This window comes from Perissodus microlepis, chromosome 22 (genome assembly GCF_051167445.1).
Source record: "Perissodus microlepis isolate ML-2025 ecotype Zambia chromosome 22, ASM5116744v1, whole genome shotgun sequence".
Classification (NCBI taxonomy): Eukaryota; Metazoa; Chordata; class Actinopteri; order Cichliformes; family Cichlidae; genus Perissodus; species Perissodus microlepis.
This window is the reverse complement of record NC_140481.1, coordinates 31,029,934-31,042,832: the sequence shown is the minus strand read 5'-3', so window position 1 is coordinate 31,042,832 and position 12,899 is coordinate 31,029,934. Positions and strand designations below refer to the sequence as shown.

At 37.9% G+C, this 12,899-nt stretch overlaps 3 pseudogenes across 1 annotated transcript; 1 reads left to right on the top strand and 2 right to left on the bottom strand.

Annotated features, from left to right (window-relative positions):
- Positions 1-725: 725 nt before the first annotated feature.
- On the bottom strand, positions 726-2,795 carry LOC146363515 (Ig kappa-b4 chain C region pseudogene; annotated as a pseudogene).
- A 1,133-nt stretch (positions 2,796-3,928) lies between these two features.
- Positions 3,929-7,244, top strand: LOC146363514 (Ig kappa chain V region K-25 pseudogene; annotated as a pseudogene).
- Positions 7,245-8,297: 1,053 nt separating this feature from the next.
- Positions 8,298-12,688, bottom strand: LOC146363513 (Ig kappa-b4 chain C region pseudogene; annotated as a pseudogene). Its single transcript, XR_014799204.1, has 3 exons — positions 12,659-12,688; positions 9,493-9,598; positions 8,298-8,776 (listed from the first exon to the last, which is right to left on the bottom strand). The product of XR_014799204.1 is annotated as an Ig kappa-b4 chain C region pseudogene (transcript).
- Between the last annotated feature and the right edge of the window lie 211 nt (positions 12,689-12,899).

The following is a 12,899-nucleotide window of genomic DNA, read 5'->3' as shown; positions in this document are numbered from 1 at the left end:
TGGTTCCTGAAAGAAAAGAGTTTGTATCATCATGGAGATTGAGCTAAAACCTCTGACTGTAAAGAAACACAGCTTTCTTCTTAATCGTACAATTTGGTTGTCTGAAATCAAAAATTCAAAAACTGTAATAAATAAATGCAAAATAAGAAGGCATTTTACTATTTTGGTATTATATCCACATTATCACATGCTGATAATCTGACAATAATGATAATAATGAAACTATACATGCATCCCATCCTAATAATTTTTCAACATTTTCAGATTAAAATGTAGATCATAAAGCAGCTTTGAGAGTAGAAATTATGAAGAGCACACAGATAATCTATGGTTGACATGACCTCAACAGCTTATAAAAAAAATGTGGGTTTAAAAATATGTTTAAATATTTTCACTGCACTTTACACTCACTGTGTTCTGTTGACGTTTTTTCTTTTGGTCTGGTTTAATAAATGTTCCACAATCTTTATTTTTTAATGTGCATTTATCAAACTCACAGAGTCAAAGAACATGTTTCCTCGTTACATTTTTATTCTTTTAAGAGTTTGAAATATCAGCTTTACAACAGACACAAAAGGATGAAACTAGAGGAGATTGTTGCTATGATTGTTGTCATTATGAGATGAAAATATGACTATTTAATGAGTTTATTTTTTAAATCTGCAAACACAAAGAAACAAGAAGAAAGAAGAAGAAAAACAGCATGAAAGACTCAGTGACTGACATCAGGACTGGGAACACTGGTCTCTCCTCAGTATCTCTGAGACCAGAGTCTGGGAGCCCTGGGTGGCCTCACAGGTCACAGAGCCCACCTTCCCCCACTGGTCTGCAGTGAGCGTCAGGGTGCTGCTCCAGCTGTAGAGGCCGTCATTCTGCAGCACTCCAGGAGTCCTGCTCTCCTCCCCTCTGATGCTGCTGCTGCCACTGCTGTCGCTCGTCTTCCAGGACAGAGTCCAGTCTGAGGGGAAGCCCTTGTTGGCCACACACATGAGCGTGGCCTTCCCCTGCTCCAGCTCCTTGTTGGAGGGGGACAGCACTGTCAGGGCGGGGCGGGTATCACCTAGGAAACACCAATCAGCTTAGAGGACAGGAACCACAATTTGAATTTCTCCGTTAAGAAGTTTCTGTCAGGTGTTTTTTCTGCTCCACCAGTCATTCACTCACACATTGTTTCACTTCCCTTTAAGAAACCTCTCATGCATATCAGCACAGAGAGAATCATCACACAGTTTGAGCTGAAATATGTTCAAACTACACTGGAAATAAAAGAAGCAGATGTGGAAACATTTACAGCAGAAGTTTGGCTTTAAAATGATTAGAAGTCTGAATCATGGACGACTGAAGAAATGAGTGGACACAAGCACAGAGCAGCTACTCATTCATATAGATTTGAAATGTTCTTGAACAGCTCACATGATTTCAAACTAAATCTGAAACATCTGACACGATAAAAACATCAGAAAGCAAACTTTAACTCATCCAAACAGCAGCTGATGTGGTGGAAATTTACAAACTAATCATAAGATGATGAAGTTTACTCTTGTCTACATATATTTTACTGTGACAGAAATGTAGATTAAACAAGAGAAACTTGCAGAGCTCATCTGAATTAGTCCAGTAAAAAGGACAAACATCAAACACTAAATTATTTTAAATAAAAAAAATCTTTTGTCTCATCTAAGCAGTCTAACAAATAATTATTAAATAAAATGATAAAATATTTAATAAAAAACACAGTTTAATTAACTTACTTCCAACATCCAGCCTGGTTCCTCCACCAAAAGTCAACCACAGTGATACAAACTCATTGAGCCGCCGTACAAAAACCTCTGACTGTAGAGAGACACGGCTCTCTGACTCTGTCAGACTGAACTAAACCTACAAGCCCTCAAAATACAACTTTATCATCAGAACCAGAAATAATAATTAATAATATCAAACATCCCAGATTTTCATTAGAAATTGTCTTGAATGTCTGAATAAAAATTTCCAAAGCTGACTTTGTTTCTTAGGACAAAATTTATGTATAAAATAATTGTTCAGTTACAGAAAAAGTTTCCTAGCCTTTCATATGAAATTAAATTAAAGAAAAGAGAAAAATGAAAGAAAAGAGAAAAAAAGCTCTAAGGCTAACTTACGTCCAACATCCAGTCTGGTTCCTCCACCAAAAGTCCACCACAGTGATACAAACTCATTGAGCCGCCGTACAAAAACCTCTGACTGTAGAGAGACACGGCTCTCTGACTCTGAAACAAACAAACTCAACAAAATAATTCACTGTTTGTGTAATTTCATTCAATTCAATTCAATTCAATTCAATTTTATTTATATAGCCCCAAATCACAACAAAAGTCGCCTCAAGGCTTATATTAATATGATAATAGTGTAATTAAAACAAATAAAACCCATTACAACAATATTCAAAGAATATGACTTCAGAATGTACATTTTACAGTTTTCCACATGTTCTCTTTAAACCTGAGACTTTTTTCACAACTCTAATCCCTGAAACTAATTCTCAGCCTACACTTGTCATGGTCCTGGGTCTTTTGACCCAGCGTTTTGTGTTTATCATTATTATGATCGTATGTTCTAGTTTATTCTGATTATGTTTTCGGGTTAAGATGTTCTAGTTCTTTGGTTTTGGTTTCTGTTCCCGGTCAGTATCGTGTCCCTGAGTTCTGTCAGTGTATATTTCCTGTTTTACTTTGAAGGTCTGTGTCTTTGGTCAGTGTGTCTAGTTTTGCTTCCCTTGTCTCGTTCGCTCTAACATCTTCCAGCCGTGCTTCCCTCATGTCTCCTATTCCCTGATTACTCCACTGTGTATTGAAGCCCTGTGTTTGCCTTTCCCTTTTCGTTGTATCGTTAACGTTGGTTCACCCTCATCTTACGCTGTGTTATGCCTGCCTAAGTTTATTTTTGTATCTTTAGTTTTGTTATTTTAGAGTTCACCATTAAAGCTGTTTTGACTGAGTCCTGCGTTTGGGTCCTCGTCTCCTGCCTGCACACAGCGATCCATGACAAAATTTAAAAACACTTCTGATTCATGTAGTTATGTTTTTAATTTCACAAAAATATTAAGTTCTGGAAAGTGTACCAGTATTTTTTTCAGAATTTTTTTATTTTAATTTCCGAAGGAATATGTTCATTGTTAAGACCCTGCCTACACATTTTTAAAAAAATGAGTTTTTATTTCTATTTTGGAATTCTGTCTACAAATAATGGTGTTTTAGGAATTTCAGTCTTCTCTTCTCTCTAGAGAAGACTGTGCTCAGTGCTGTTGGTTTAAGCCTTCTAACTGGCAAATATTGCGATTCAATTCAGGTTTTATCACCATGTGTTGCTTTTGACATGTTTCACTCACACACACACGTTTTCAAACGACTTCACTGACATTTATTCGTGAACACTTAAATGAACTTCAGTAAATGTTTCCCCATCACTGCTTTTCTCAGTTGCTTTGGTGAAAGTCTTACACCAGGAACGTCATTCTCACCACTCTTAATGCAGCTCTCAAAATATGTAAGGCCTTTTTCACCACACAGACTCATCTATGCAAAAGACACTTCATAAAACACTTTCACCGTCGTTTTAAGACATCAAAACAGGTTTTTTTTGTTTTGTTATTTTTCTCAAAACCTTACCTACTTTGGAAAGAGTACTGCAAAAAATGTAGGCCTAATGTCACAAGGGGCCAAAGGCCTGTACGAAACTGGACTCAAGTGCTGGACCACCTGTGGAGACGGTTGAGTTTGCTTTACACGAATCTTTATTTGGCACAAAAACACAGAGTTATACTTGACGTGGGATTCCTGACAAGAAAACGTAGCGTGGTGGCCTAAGGTGGCGTGGTGATCAAGAGGGAGAGGAAAAGGGGGTTAGTGGGTTCACAGACTTCTCCAGGTGTGACTGAATTTTAAAGAGGAGTATGGCTTATGTTGCAGGTGGAGTTGGTGGTACTTTGAGGGGAGTAGGTGAAGGTCCAGGTGAGCTGAATAGATTTAAGATGGGCTGACCTGAGCTCCAAGTGATCCTGTGAGAAGCAGTGGGAAGGGGGCAGCAGGTGTGATATTGAAATCCTTCCCAGGAGACGGAGCATGAAACTGCAGTGAGTATGGCCGAGTGCATAGACTTGGGCAAGGAGCATGAAGCATGGTAGCCTGTTACCACCGAGGGTAAGTTGGCAAAGTAGCAGTGAAGAGACGGCAACGCTGGTCTTAAATATCTTGAGCAGATTGGCTCCATGTGAGGAGATGACGGCTCTGCCCAGGGGCAGACACAGGAGAACATGGACTTAGTGGAAATTTACCACAAATTTACCTGATGTTTTTTTTGTATTTTTTTAACCTTACAAAACTGGTGAAATGGAGAAAAGCAAAATAATACTCATTATTATTGTGTCATGTGTCAGGAAAAGAAAATGTATACAATCTGAGACCACAGCACCAACTACTGTATAGTCCAGTGAAGTCATACTGCATGTGTTTATTAGGTTATTAAGTACACCTGTTAAACTGCTTGTTAATCCAAATATCAGCCAATCACATGTCAGCAGCTCATAGCATTTACACATGTAGACATGTTGGACACAGCCTGCTGAGGATTAATTCAAGCATCATTAAGAAAGATAATTAAAAGTGTCATGGTTGTTGATGCCAGACAGGCTGATCTGCTGGGATTTCTTTACACAGCCATTTGTAGGGTTGATGGGGAACGGTCTGAAAAATGTTGATGTCAAAGGCCAGAGGAGAATGGTCTGAAAGTTTTGAGTTTATAGGAAGGCAACAGTAACTCAATCAACCACTCAATACAAACAAGACGCAGAAGAGCATCTCTGCAAGCACAACGTGACCTTGAAGCAGATGGGCTACAGCAGTAGAAGACTGCACTGCAGGGCCTGTCACCTAAGAACAGGAAACTGAGGTTATAATTCATATGGAGTGACCAAAATTGAAAGAACAAAAACAAAAACACGGTGCTCCAATGGCCTCCACAGTCACCAGATCTCAGTTAAAGACAGCATTTTTGGGATGTGGTTGAAAGGGGTGCCCAGCTGGCAAATCTACAGCAACTATATGTTATACTTGTTGAATCTATGCTACAAAGCATTCAGGCAGCTCAGAAGGCAAAAGGGGGTCCAGCCCGGTACTAGCGAGGTGTACCTAATAAAGTGGTCTGTGAGTGCATATAGTATATGTTTCTGTGTAATTACAGTAGCAGTGCCATGGCATGGACTTGTGACACAAGACTGAGATTATGCATTTCTAAATGTTTCAACTTAAACGTCTTCTGAGAACATGTGTCCATATTTGATTATGACTGAAGAGCAATTTCACTGCTTTGAAGTAATTTGAGTGGAAACACTAATGCAGTGTTGGACAGTATTCAGCAAAGTGACAGATCTGGAGTTCTGTCTGACAAAAGTGTTTCAAAGACTTGTGAGATTCAAGTGGATCAACAAAGTAACAAATCCCTTTATTAGTGTAGAAACAACAGCAGTGTGTACGTGTGTATAAAAACAATGAGAAAGGCTAATTTATATTTATTTATTTATTTATTTAGGACAGTGCATGTTAATGAACATAAATGTAAAAAAAAAAAATTACATGAATGTAAACATGCCAGATTATAGCCAAAGGCTAATTTCCATCTGTTGTCCTTAAACATAAAAAATAGACATAATAATTCATCATTCATTCATAATAAAAACTCCATCACCAAACTTACACATACACACCATTCTGTTCCCAAATAAAACATTAAAACTATACAACTCATACATGATCACACACTTGATTTGTCCATAACCAATTTGATTGGGGAAAAGCATCACTGATTTGAAACTGCAGCAAGCTGACAGAAACTGTAATATATGTTTGAGGTGGATGGTATTGGAGGAAATCATCTTGTTTGAACAAAATTTAATTTTGGATCACAGCCATCTGAATGGTCTCCTATAGCAACATTTTAAAATTTACATTGTCATCAGAAACTTTAATAATCAACAACATCGCAAACAAAACCAATGAAATGTTATGCTTAATTAAAAAATGTGTTTCCAATAAGTCCAACAGCATGTCTCACTCAATAGTACTTTACATACAGTGAGTATAACTGCATTCATACAAATAATATGGATGGATATTACATTCTTTCCAAATACCAGCACAGTGGCACAAGTGGTTTAGAAAACACTTTCTCCACAAAGTCTATTGTATTCCCACTGTGAAGCTTTCAGTTCTGTCACATGATCTTCACCAGCAAGTAGAATTTACTCAAAAAGTTACTTGATTCAATGTAACTGTATGAATGTAAGTGTGACCCAACAATGTACACCATCATAAAGTCACTGACTAAATGCTTTCCATGAAATATTTAATGCTACAAACATGAACAAAGGAATTCAGAAAAAATATGAATTTCTTACTTCTCTACATCTTGGCAAAGAGCAACTGTTAAATGAACTTATTTTAAATATAATCAGTTAGTAGTTCTTCAGAACCCATCAGGATCTACGTGGCGTACAGAATGTTGTAAAAACATGTAGTGAAGTCCAGACCTTTACTTTTTCACATTGTGCCTTTAAACTTGGTCAGATGATTTCCATAGAGAGGCACTTTGCATCAGCAGCACCATGCTCCAGTGCTCTGGGAGAGTTTATAGCCTGAGAGTTGAACACTGGATGACTGACAGCTGTCCTTCATCACAACAGAAGCCACAGAAATCCTCCTCATCAAAAACATGACTTTGATCTGCGTCCTCATCTGGACTCTCCTCTGCTGCTGCTTCACAGGTAAAGTCCAGAGAATCAAACTCCTCTCCTCTATCAACATCTGTCCCTCTGAAATGAAGCCCACAAAACCATGAAGCTGCTTTATGTTTTTGTCTCTGTATCCTCAGAGTCCAGAGGACAGATCACAGTGACTCAGCCTGGAGCAGTGAGCTCTGCTGTGGGAGGATCTGTGAGCATCAAGTGTACGACCAGTCAGGATGTTTATTATTATAGCACTGTCTTCAGCCGCTACCACGGTTTAGCCTGGTACCAACAGAAAGATGGAAGAGTTCCTAAACTGCTCATTACCTATGTTAGCACTCTAGAATCAGGGATTCCAGCTCGTTTTACAGGCAGTGGATCAAACTCTGACTTCACTCTGACCATCAGTGGAGTCCAGGCTGAAGATGCAGCAGTTTATTACTGTCAGAGTTATCACAACATCAACAGTCAGCATGTGTTCACACAGTGAAAAACAGTCGTACAAAAACCTCCCTCAGTCAGACTGAACAGAAACTGAAGTGACTGCTGCAGCTGGAAGATACTGCAGAGACTGATACAGTTCACTGAGGACACACACACACACACACACACACACACACACACACACACACACACACACTTCACAGTCCTTCTAAAATAATTGCAAAATACTTTCTTAGGCCTTGATAAAACTTAAACTATCATAACTAATCTCTAACAGTAATGTTTATGTGGGTTTGACTCAAAACATCAGACTTGTGTCCATCCTGACGAGCTAGCACAGAAGAACATGTGAAACACAAAACAGTTGATACTGTGAGTCAGATCTGTGATGAAGAAACTCTCCTGTAAATATTCAAACTGGGAAGTAGTTATTAAATGAGAATATTTTAGTAAACTGCAGTACTGATATATGTATGTTTGTAGATTGCTCAGCTACATTCTTGGTCACAGAAATATTTCACATGATTTGATCTGAAAGTTTACTTTAAAGTTTAGTTCATCAAGTCTTTAACTTCATCTTTGTGACATAAATTATTCTGACATTTACACTTTTTAACCTGCACTGATGTTCTGAAAGAGACATTTTTTAGTGTCTCCTATGTTGATAAAGAAAGTTTAGTTTTTCTTTGGGTTATTTTATCAATTCTGACTTTGAAGAAAACCAGGACGGGTCTCATCATGGGTCACATGCAGGTTACAATAATCTGTCACCATCTTTTTCTGCTTATGCCACACCCAACATAAAATTTCAGCACAAAATCCCACATGATGGAAAATTATGCATCTACAAAACACTGTGAAACTATTTATAACAGGGAGCAGCTGTTGGCTGTTATTCTATTTTTACTTATTTTTCTTTTCTTTTTTTTAGTTGTTTTCATTTTTTTACATTTACACTCTGATGTGATACAGCACATGTGATTCTCTCAGTCAAAGTTACTGAAGCAGAGATTTTCAGTGTATGGAAGCATCACTGCTGAACCTGAAGGATGATTATCAGACAGAAGAGCAGCTGAATGGAAACACATGAAAACCACGATTTGAAGACCTCAGTTTTTATTTGAAGTATTAAAACCATCAACAGTGCCACAAGCATGAAAACATGAAAACTATCAAAGCAATACAGACACAGAGGGAGCAGACTGAGAGAAGCTGCAGACTAAAGCCAGTATCAGAGTCCCAGTGAGTCAGCTCAGGACTGGGAACACTGGTCTGTCATCAGAGTCTCTGAGAGTGGAGTGTGGGAGCCCTGGGTGGCCTCACAGGTCACAGAGCCCACCTTCTCCCACTGGTCTGCAGGGAGCCTCAGGGTGCTGCTCCAGCTGTAGTGGCCGTCATTCTGCAGCACCACGGGGCTCCTGCTCTCCTCTCCACTGCTGCTTCTTCCATCCACCTTCCAGGACAGCCTCCAGTCTGAGGGGAAGCCCTTGTTGGCCACACACATGACTGTAGCCTTCCCCTGCTGCAGCTCCTCACTAGAAGGCGCCAGCACGGTCAGGGAGGGGGTGACTCGACCCACTGCAGAGATAGAGAGAGAGATGTTAGAGAAACTGGGAGTTGAAACTGCTCTTCAGCTGTTTCACTTCCCTCTCTGAGCCTGGTAACCATGGTAACAAACGAGTTTCAGTACCAAAGATAAAAATATTAAAGTGTTTCTTTGACTTCTAATGTTCTCGTGTGTTATCTGTGAACTATTTCTTAGTTTTATAATTAGAATTAAAAGAATCAGTGAATTCATTTGTCAAAATTTTATCAAAACTCAAGATTTCAACATTTCATATATTAAACAGGAAAAAACAAACTTATTTTTTCTGCATTTGGGATCAATAAAAATAAATTAATGACACATTATATCTCATAAACTGAGCCCACCTCGGTCAGCATAGGTAACCATATTGCAGTGTAGTCATTTTAAATAGATAAATAAAATTGATCACAAAATATTTGCAGTTACTTCAGCAAAAGGTTAAAACATGGAATCAAAAATGTGCCATCAATGAACTGTTTCTGAAGATTCTAAAATTCTATTAAAAAACGTTTTAAAAATTTGAGTTTCAGTGAAGCAAAATGCTCAAGAAGATTTTATTGTGAAAGCATAATTACATAATAAATACATAATTATTAATTTATCTCTTTACTGCATAATTATGAGATAAATGAAGCATTTATATAAGATTATAAAATCAACATTAGAAATATATAATTTAGCTCATAAATGAGTCAAATGTACTTACAGTTAACATCCAGTCTGGTTCCTCCACCGAACGTGAACCACAGTGATACAAACTCATTGAGGCGCCGTACAAAAACCTCTGACTGTAGAGACACGGCTCTCTGACTCTGAAACAAACAAACTCAACAAAATCATTCACTGTTTGAATAATTTTATAAGCATAAAAACTGAAACAAGAAACTGTGCAACAATTTTCCAAAATCACTATTTATAAAATATAATTTGAGGCAAATAGTTCAGATTTCTATGAAGTGAATTATTTCATATAATGTTTCACATTTAACTAAAGATTTTAATAAAATTTTGATTTATAACTTTGGCCTACATTTCCAAAGACGTTTTGTGAAATTACTGCATTTGGACAACAAGAAAGAAATATTTATTCTTTTCTAATGAAATTACTTTGAGATCTCAAGGAACATTTCTCCTCTAAAATCAGGTCAGATTTAAACAAATCAGCTTTCACCTTCTTAATTATGCTCCACAAAACATTCTTTGACGTATTTCTCAATATTATCATGAAATGATTGATTTATTGATAAACAGCATCATCAGATTGATCCAAGTCTGTGCCTTTAAACTTGGTCAGAGCATTTCCATAGAGAGGCACTTTGCATCAGCAGCACCATGCTCCAGTGCTCTGGGAGAGTTTATAGTCCTGAGAGTTGAACACTGGATGACTGACAGCTGTCCTTCATCACAACAGAAGCCACAGAAATCGTCCTCATCAAAAACATGACTTTGATCTGCGTCCTCATCTGGACTCTCCTCTGCTGCTGCTTCACAGGTAAAGTCCAGAGAATCAAACTCCTCTCCTCTATCAACATCTGTCCCTCTGAAATGAAGCCCACAAAACCATGAAGCTGCTTTATGTTTTTGTCTCTGTATCCTCAGAGTCCAGAGGACAGATCACAGTGACTCAGCCTGGAGCAGTGAGCTCTGCTGTGGGAGGATCTGTGAGCATCAAGTGTAGGACCAGTCAGGATGTTTATAACAACGACTTTTTAGCCTGGTACCAACAGAAAGATGGAGGAGATCCCCCTAAACTGCTCATTTATGGTGCTGACTCTCTAGAATCAGGGATTCCAGATCGTTTTACAGGCAGTGGATCAAACTCTGACTTCACTCTGACCATCAGTGGAGTCCAGGTTGAAGATGCAGCAGTTTATTACTGTCAGAGTCTTCACTATCCTAACAGTCAGTGGGTGTTCACACAGTGAAAAACAGTCGTACAAAAACCTCCCTCAGTCAGACTGAAGAGGAACTGAACTGACTGCTGCAGCTGGAAGATACTGCAGAGACTGATACAGTTCACTGAGGACACACACACACACACACACACGCACACACACACACACACACACAGAGAGAGCGAGAGAGAGAGGGGGGGGGGGATTCAATCATAAATGAACACATACATTAAAAGAAAATTATGTTCCCTTTTTTTATTTTTGTTTTTAAAGAAAGTCAAGAGGTAGCAAAGTGGAACAGTTATTTCAAAATTTATCCTGACCTTTGACCTCAGTTTCATACTAGATGATATCAGTGTAATCTATGATTTGTTAAATATGAACAATCAGGTAAGCAAAAAAAGACTTTCATTAACATATTTGAAATTAAACTCAATACAACTCAAAGAAAACAAGAGGTTTTATTTTAAATAATCTAAAACAATGAAACAATCTCACCATGAGATACAGCCAGTACCTGCTGAGGAGCTTTCAGTGACAACACATGAGCTTCCTCAGCAGATGGAGGCGTCCATTTATTATTGACATGTATGTGATAAATATACGATTCCTCCCAGGATACTTTTTGCCCACATTCATTCAAATCTTGTCAGCACTGAAATATCAACCAAAATATGTACAAAAAATGACCAAACCATAAAAAAAGAACCGCACTAAACCAGTGGTGGGCAAGTAATTTTTCTAAGTGACCCTCAGGACCATGAACGCAAAAGGAAAACAAAAACAGGGAGCACAAAAACAGCTAAGAGACAGTTCAGGGTGTTGGCACAGCCACAGGGCTAGAGAGGAGGTGCACTCGTTTTGGAGGCAGGCCAGGCCGTGGGGCAAGACTTAGTCAGAGGTGAATGATTGGGACAGAGCAACTCAGGGGGCTGAAAACTTTGGAGGAAAAAAAAGGCTTTATGGAAATGTAACAAATATAAACCTTTTTTAAGTTCTACATTTTCTATTTCCAGTGAGACAAAGATTTTAGTCTGAAGACAGAATCAATAAACACACAGTCTCAATTTAAAAACAAATTCACTGTTTGTCCATTTTGTTGGCCAACATTAAGACTAATTTAAAGAACACAATTTTAAAAATACATAATCATTGAAGTTTTGTGAGTGGAGTTATTTGGAGATGGAAATATTTGCATAAATCTGGAACTACAGTTAGTTCCATAAATATTCAGACAAACTTTTATCTAATTTTGGTTCTTTATATTACCACAATGAATTTTAATTTTAGTAATCTTAAACACTTGTAAGTAAGTAATTGTAAGTAAGACTGTCAAATCTTACTTACAATTACACGAGAAATTAGAAGAAAATTAACTCTCTGACTTCTCCAAAAAATTATGTCTTTTCCATAATTGCTGTTGTCTCAGGTTGGTGTCACGATGACGCCTCCTGTTGTTAAATGTGTTGTACTGTTACTACTTCTGCTACTTAAACGTAATTTAGATTATGACAGGTTAGTGCTGAACACTGAGACGACAGCTATCTCAACATCAGTGTAGGTCTCACAATGTTATGGATCAGAGAGGGAACACTGAGCATTTCATGTCTCTTTACAATAAATGAATCAGCGCTAAAGATTTTAATCAGTCACCTCACTTCCAGTGTTTCATTGTGACTTATTTCCTTTTATTTCAACCCTCAAGTCTGGGATTTCAGTTCATTTTAATGATAGAAAATCTGGCAATAATGAGCAGTCACTTTATTAACAGTCACTAAGTGTTCAAAGTGAAAAACTGAAGATCAAAAAACATCTGGAATCTAATGCAGAGTTAGACAGTTCAGGTTTTTTTTCTCTGGTCAGTCATTTCTGCAGTGTTGCTGTAAAGTTACTCCCCAAATGATCATATAGAACACAAATATAAAAATGTACATGGAGCAAAATGTCAAATGTTTCTTTTTCGCTACATTTTCTTACTTGAGGAGTTTTGCAGTTTAACAGGTTCATGCTTCCAAAGTGCTTTCACCAACACTGGCTCTTCCATGCTGCAAAAAAATCCCATTAAATGAGAACATTTTAAACTCTGCTTGTTTCACATGTATGTATCTGTGATCATGTCTGAACCTGCAGAAGGAAACAAACCTGAAAACAGAGGTGCAGTAAGAGGCGGAGCGAGACGAGACAGACGAGATTCACCTTAAAGTTTGTGGATGACAGA